This window comes from Zea mays, chromosome 9 (genome assembly GCF_902167145.1).
Source record: "Zea mays cultivar B73 chromosome 9, Zm-B73-REFERENCE-NAM-5.0, whole genome shotgun sequence".
NCBI classification, from domain to species: Eukaryota; Viridiplantae; Streptophyta; class Magnoliopsida; order Poales; family Poaceae; genus Zea; species Zea mays.
Window position 1 is genome coordinate 50,710,658 of NC_050104.1, and position 7,382 is coordinate 50,718,039.

Genomic DNA, 7,382 nt, shown 5'->3' on the forward strand with positions numbered 1-7,382 from the left:
ATAATAAAGTATAATAATTTACACACCCCACAAATGTCACTATGTTTGATGTATTATTATTGTCTTGTTTAATTAGCGGAAGAGGGATCCGATCCTCCGGAACTCTTAGCTCCGGAAGAAGGGCAGGAACCCGACCCCTCCGAGATTAACCTTTTGTGCCAGGAAAGCTTCGACGAAGGCAAGTCCATCTTTCCCTTGATGCATTTTTACCAATTTCTCTCTACCACTACCTAAGCCTGGATTATGGGATGGGAATCGAATTGCATGGTAAGCATGAGAGAGCCCGCATTAACTATTACTTCGATTAAAAGATATGGGACAAGTAAAAAGGGGTATAAGTGAAATGTTTTCCAAAAAGAGTGCGATGAAGGGTACTCACCCTCATCACCTGGTGAAGTAGGATGATCAGGAACTCCCTGGTTTAGGGGAGGGCCTAAGGTGTTGGCTCAGCTGGTTTAGGCGTGAGCAGAAGGATCGTACTCTCATATAAGGACCGGTTTGTCATCTTTCATTACCTGTACTCTCAAAAAGTACAACCACTCGAGGCTGTGTGGGCAGCCACTCAATCTGAACTCGTACGGTCCCACCCTAGGGTTATGAAGGCTGGGGTAGCACCGGGAGGATAAGGAGGGGGAATGTTTTGTCCGGTTTGGACATGGTGGTGGCCTGACTCCTTCCGGTATAACCGTTAAGGTTCGGACGTACAAGGAAGGAAAGAGTTTCGGATTCGGGTCTCATTGGCCATGAGATTGCAGAGCCGGACTAGTGGGTAAAGTGTACCCCTCTGCGCAGAGTCTAAACCTATTCGAATAGTCCCTGTCCACTAGTATGGACGAGTCTGGTATGGTATGACAATTAGTGTTTCTACTACAACTGGGGACCGGGAAATGCGTGTGTTTGTTCTGGAAAGAAAATGGTACCACGGGAGCGGGAAGCTCAGTGGTGGTCAAGCAAGGGTTACTTCTATTGTCTTGGGAAAACCCTAAACATTGAGTACCGCCTTTCTATGAAAAAGTATGAGTGACTTCAACTCCACCATATAAAGCATGAACTATGTAGGTCACTTTCTCTTTACGGGAGCCGGGTGGGCTTGCGGAATACCTAGTGTATTCACCCAGATTTATTTATGTTTTTTAGCAGCCGAAGACTTCTTTTCTGCTATGCTTGATTGATGGGGCTGTGTCTTCACCCAGTTCTGCCTGTGGCCTAGGCTATTTTATCTTCCACTGCGCTTTATGTTTTTCGGCTCACTTTCGAGCTTGTATCCCCGGTATTGTAATAACATTATTCAGACTCTGTAACCATTTGAAGTAATGAATGTGGTTACTAGCCTCCTGGGACTAGTAATTGTATCACATTTGAGTCCCAAAGGATCGGGACGCTTCAGGTGGTATCAAAGCCTATAGGACTGGCCGTAGACCACAGCCCTGACCTTAAAAGTTGCCTTAACAAGAAAACACCTCTTACCTCCAAGAAACACTCTTTCCCCTTTTCCCCGGTATTAATAGACCTTTCTTTTCGTCTACCAGATGGAAAACCCCTGGGTGATTAGGACTTCCTATTGCTCAGAGGAGGAAGGCTTTCCTCACCTTCTTCGGAGCTGTGCGCTGCGCTTGGGGATCCGCAAGAAGCCCGAATATGTCTGGAAAGAGTACCGTGAAAGTGGAATGGAAAAGTGCTCTATGGCGGTCTACTTGGGAGAGAGCCGGAACTACCCAAACCACCCTCCTTTCCAAATTACCTTCATCGGGCACCGCTTCCCAGACACATGCCAGAGCGTTGCTCGAAAAGCCCTCAAACAACTATGCCAAAACTATAGCCGAGAGATCTTTGAGACTCCCCTCCGATATTTCCCACCCAGCAACAAAAACACCCCAACCTAGAAGAAAAGACTCCAGGCTCTGTCAGGAGGAGATCCCATAGAAGATGATCCCACTATCGTCTACATGGCCGGATACCTCCACACCCTCGACAACCACTACGATGAGCTCACCTCCCATTGTACCCACCTAAACTCCCGAGTGGAAAGCCTAGAGCAGCAAGTCAAAGAGCTTACGCAAGAGAAGGCATCTCTCCAGGAGAGTCTCAGCATAGTGGAAGGCGAGGAAGCCAACACCCGTGAGGCCTATCGGACCTTGAAGATAGACTTTGACAAGAAGCTAAAGGCGCTCGCCCCCAAAAAGAAGATCCAGAAGAAGACCACTAACCAAGGATGCCAGACAGAGAAGAAGAAGAAGAAGGCCCCTCTAGCCCTACCTCCCCCCAGAATAGATGACTGGTCCGACGAAGAAGATGTATCCCTAGCCAGCCGCGACGACCTTCTCAAGGCATTTGGGGACACCTTAGACAAGGAACTCGCTAGTACCTCGAAGAACGCTCTCGTGTAGTCTCCCCCTGTAGTAATCTTATGCTTGTAATGTGATGGTGTAATGAATAAAATAACTGGGTTAAAAACAAATTGCATGTGCATGATAGTGACTCTCTTCCCTGGCAGATGGCTTCGGATAAAACCACGCCTACCGCCTCAGGGATTGGAGCAGGTTTCCCCCGAAGAGCTGAAGGGGAAGTCGTTAGAGAGGAAAGTGAAACCCACCTCCCCGCACCTCCACCCCTACCCTTAGACCTAGCCCAAGTTCTAGCCAATCAGACCCGACTCATCGAGGTCCTCACTCGAAATCTGGAAAATCAACGGCCAAATGGTGGAAGACCGCAAGACAGAATGGGGGACTTTCTGAGACTCAAACCTCCCACGTTCGCCGGATCAAGCAACCCCCTCGATGCAGACGATTGGATGCGCACGATCAAAAGGAAGCTGGAAGCCATTGGTTGCCCAGAAAATCAGCATGTTCAACTGGCTGCCCACCAACTCTCTGGGATGGCCTTAGCCTGGTGGGACACCTTCAACGTCACCAACAGAGATGCTACCTGGGCAGAATTTGAAGCAGCTTTCCGGGAGCACCATGTGCCCCAAGGATTGGTACAACTTAAGGAGGACGAGTTCCGAGAATTGACTCAAGACGGAAGATCTGTCAGCGAATATGTGCACAAGTTCACGGAGTTAGCCCGCTACGCGCCAGATGATGTCAATACTGAGAGCAAGAAGATTGCCCGTTTCCTTAAGGGACTCAGGCCAGAACTCAAGACAATTCTGGCTAGCCAAGACTTCCTCAACTTCTCTCACCTTTCCAACAAGGCCATGCAAGTTGAAAGAGCTAAGGAGGAAGAAAAAGGACATCTCAAAAGGAAGTTCCAGGTTCCCCGGGCACAACAGCAGGACCGGCACCAGAAGACTCGATCATTTGGGTTTCCACCCAAGGGGCCCAACTTCAGTAGACCAGCTGGACCCACTCCGTCACGATTCAGCCAGCAGAGTCAGAGCTCTTTCCATTCTCCCTCAGTGGCAAGCAACCAACCTCCGGCAAATGCATGTTGGCACTGCGGTGATCCAAGTCACTTCAAGAACAACTGTCCGCAGCTGAAGCCACAGGGACCCGCCTACTCCAACTCGGTGAATGGCCCCAAGAATACCTCGGCACCCGCCCCCAAGGTGCCCTCCGCCGTCAGCCAGCAGAACAAGACTTCGTACCAAGGGAGGGCACGTGTAAATCACGTCGATGCCCAGGAAACTCAGCAGGCTCCGGGAGTAGTACTCGGTGAGTTCCTTGTTGAATTTACTCCCGCTACCGTACTTTTCGATTCTGGAGCATCCCACTCTTTCATAGCCACTAGCTTTGTGGAAAAATATGGCATTCCCTCTACTCCCTAGAGATTCCTTTGGTCACCCGAACCCCAGGGTCCGACCTCCTATGCCAGCTAAAATGTTCCCAAGTCAGAATCCTTTTAAGTGGGGTAGTATTCCTGGCAGACTTAACCGTCTTGCCATCCAAGGGAATTGATGTAATCCTAGGGATGGATTGGCTAACTAAACACAAAGGCATCATCAGTTGCGCAGACAAGACAGTCCTCCTCACCGACCAGCAGGGAAAGTCAGTCTCTTGCCAGGCACAGCCACCCGCCAATGACCCCATGATGTTCAATCTAACAACGGAAAGTATATCAGTGGTGGAAGAATTCATGGACGTATTTCCAGAAGAATTGCCAGGAATGCCACCAGAAAGAGACAGTGCAGATTCAGAAAGATCTTCAATATCGTGAGAAACCAGTGAAGATTCTTAATTCAGCAGTCAGAAAGACCCGTACCTCAGAAGTAAAGCTCTGTAAAGTTCAGTGGAGCAGAGAAGGAGAAGAGGAAGCCACCTAGGAGAGTGAGGACTTCTTGAGGAGGGAATACCCTTATCTTTTCCCAAATCCAGTCTAATCTCGAGGGCGAGATTCCTTTAAGTGGGGTAGGTTTGTAACATCCCAAAATCCCAACCCAGGTTTGAAACCCTAACCCCCCCTAATTTTCCCCCCTCCTTCATTTTATTCTTCTCCCTTAACCCTACCCCTAGGTCACCCCATCATTTGCATGCACTTAAAATGATTTGAAGCACCTCACATAGACCATATTTATCACCAAGTTCATTTAGAGAAATTTTGATAAGAGAAAAAGAAACAAAAAGTCACAAAAGTAGAAAAGAAAAAGAAAAAGGAATAGAATAAGAAAAGGAAAAGGAAAAACCCTCTCCCCTCCCTCGGCTGGGCCGAATCCCAGCCCAACTCGCGCGCGCCCGCTTCTCCCCCCTCTCTTCCGGCCCAAGCGGCCCAACCCGCGTGCCGCTCCCGCCCCCTGACCACTGGGCCCCGCCTGTCAGCACCTCACCGCTCTCTCCCGCGCGCGAACCTCTCTCACTGGCCGCCCGACCCCACCCGTCAGCTCCTTCTCCCTCGCCCATCCCTCACCGGCGCGATCGCCGCCGAGCGCCCCTCGCCTCGTCGCCTCGCCATTAATGCCCGCCAGCCCCCGCGACAACCCCGCCACTGTGCTTGAGCCGACCACTCACCCCCTCAGCCTGCCCGAGCCGTCCCAATCGGCGTTAGTGCCATTCCCGTACCCATGGCGAGCTCGCCGGTGCTCGCCGTCTCCCCCATCCCCCTCCCTCCCCCGAGCGCCTATAAAAGGGCCCGCTCGAGCACCGTCTTCGCCACACAACACCAGCCATCCTCACTGCCCTCCTCCCCGAGCCGTTCAAGCGAGCGCCGCCGTGCCCCCTGCCTTGCTCCGGTGAGCTCTCTTCCCCCTCTCTAGCGTCTCTATGTTCAATTAAGCTATGGTCAAAGCTCCGCCACACACTCGCAATCACTCGACACCACTTTGCCCCCCCTGTCGTGGCCAGAAACGTCACCGGCGGCTTCGCCGCCGCGGGCGCCCGCCACTGCGCCGTGGACCGGCCGCCATAGGCCCCCGCAGGCCAAATTCGCCCCACCATCGTGACCCACTCCAACCGCCCGTGATTCGCCACCCCTTCCCCGCCAGAGGACCGGACCGACGACGGAGAACCGCCGCGGAGCTCGCCGCCGACCGGCCCGGTCGAGCCCCCTTCCCCTCCGTTACCAGTAGCGCCGTCAGCCCCCCCTCTCCCTGGCTGGTGGACCCGCGCTATGGCGCCGTCCCGGCCGCCGTCCCCTCGCTGCTGGGCCGTTTGGGCCGCAAAGCGCGCCCGCGCCCTCGCCCGCACGCCTTGTGGGCCAAAATCCCCCCCGGCCCGGTTGAATGGAGAATCCCTTTTCTTTTTCTTTTTCCTATTTTCCTTTCCCATTTTCACATATATATTTAGATACTAATATTTTATGCACCAAAAATTGTCTAAATAAATTATTAGGGCACAAAAATAATAAAGTATAATAATTTGCACACCCCACAAAGGTCACTATGTTTGATGTATTGTTATTGTCTTGTTTAATTAGCGGAAGAGGGATCCGATCCTCCGGAACTCTTAGCTCCGGAAGAAGGGCAGGAACCCGACCCCTCCGAGATTAACCTTTTGTGCCAGGAAAGCTTCGACGACGGCAAGTCCATCTTTCCCTTGATGCATTTTACCTATTTCTCTCTACCACTGCCTAAGCCTGGATTATGGGATGGGAATCGAATTGCATGGTAAGCATGAGAGAGCCCGCATTAACTATTACTTCGATTAAAAGATATGGGACAAGTAAAAAGGGGTATAAGTGAAATGTTTTCCAAAAAGAGTGCGATGAAGGGTACTCACCCTCATCACCTGGTGAAGTAGGATGATCAGGGACTCCCTGGTTTAGGGGAGGGCCTAAGGTGTTGGCTCAGCTGGTTTAGGCGTGAGCAGAAGGATCGTCCTCTCATATAAGGACCGGTTTGTCATCTTTCATTACCTGTACTCTCAAAAAGTACAACCAATCGAGGCTGTGTGGGCAGCCACTCAATCTGAACTCGTACGGTCCCACCCCAGGGTTATGAAGGCTAGGGTAGCACCGGGAGGATAAGGAGGGGGAATGTTTTGTCCGGTTTGGACATGGTGGTGGCCTGACTCCTTCCGGTATAACCGATAAGGTTCGGACGTACAAGGAAGGAAAGAGTTTCGGATTCGGGTCTCATTGGCCATGAGATCACAGAGTCGGACTAGTGGGTAAAGTGTACCCCTCTGCGCAGAGTCTAAACCTATTCAAATAGTCCGTGTCCACTGGTATGGACGAGTCTGGTATGGTATGACAATTAGTGTTTCTACTACAACTGGGGACCAGGAAATGCGTGTGTTTGTTCTGGAAAGAAAATGGTACCACGAGAGCGGGAAGCTCAGTGGTGGTCAAGCAAGGGTTACTTCTATTGTCTTGGGAAAACCCTAAACATTGAGTACCGCCTTTCTATGAAAAAGTATGAGTGACTTCAACTCCACCATATAAAGCATGTACTATGTAGGTCACTTTCTCTTTACGGGAGCCGGGTGGGCTTGCGGAATACCTAGTGTATTCACCCAGATTTATTTATGTTTTTCAGCAGCCGAAGACTTCTTTTCTGCTATGCTTGATTGATGGGGCTATGTCTTCACCCAGTTCTGCCTATGGCCTGGGCAATTTTATCTTCCACTGCGCTTTATGTTTTTCGGCTCACTTTCGAGCTTGTATCCCCGGTATTGTAATAACATTATTCAGACTCTGTAACCATTTGAAGTAATGAATGTGGTTACTAGCCTCCTGGGACTAGTAATTGTATCACATTTGAGTCCCAAAGGATCGGGACGCTTCAATTAACATTAGTTGCATCTTATCATCATATCATACTGCATAGCACCGCATCATTCATCATCTTGCATCATCAAAAATAGTGGGAAAAGAAGGGAAATTGCTCCTTCAAATATAATGGGGAACCCATGAGGTTACATCTATCTTCAACAAAGAGTTATGAAAGGATGTATCAATATTGCAGGATCTATGCCTTCGTCGGTGGTATTTTTATACAAGATTTATGCCTT